This window comes from Corvus brachyrhynchos, unplaced genomic scaffold, assembly GCF_000691975.1.
Source record: "Corvus brachyrhynchos isolate BGI_N302 unplaced genomic scaffold, ASM69197v1 scaffold15, whole genome shotgun sequence".
Taxonomy (NCBI): domain Eukaryota; kingdom Metazoa; phylum Chordata; class Aves; order Passeriformes; family Corvidae; genus Corvus; species Corvus brachyrhynchos.
The window spans coordinates 110,591-110,971 of NW_008238349.1; the positions used below are offsets into that span (position 1 = coordinate 110,591).

General features: G+C 67.2%; 1 protein-coding gene across 9 annotated transcripts in view; it reads left to right on the forward strand.

Moving 5' to 3' along the window:
* ELN (elastin) overlaps positions 1-381 on the forward strand; it is a 40,028-nt gene that overhangs the window by 438 nt on the left and 39,209 nt on the right. The gene's annotated exons all lie outside the window — the stretch shown is intronic.

Genomic DNA, 381 nt, shown 5'->3' on the forward strand with positions numbered 1-381 from the left:
TGCGCAGCCCCGAGCAGGGACATCCACCCACGCTGCCCTGCCTTGGCGACGTCCCCGAGGGCGGCTGGGCAGCCCCCGGGTGCCACCTCCGCCGATGGCTCTTTGCTCCCCACACCGACGCGTGGCTTTGTGCCATGGCCGGGTGGGACGGGATGTCACCGAGGGTGGTGACGCGGGGCAGTCGGTAACGGCACCGCTGCACCAAGCACTTGTCGGAGGGAGGCTGCCAGGGGTTGTGTCCTGGTGACAGGCTTGGGGACAGCAGAGACTTGGGAATGAGAGACTTGGAGGCACGAAAGGCTCAGGAACACGCAGGCAGGACACCAGGCTGGGCCACCAAACTCCCATGGGACTTAAAAGTGCGAGGGGCCGGGGGAGGTG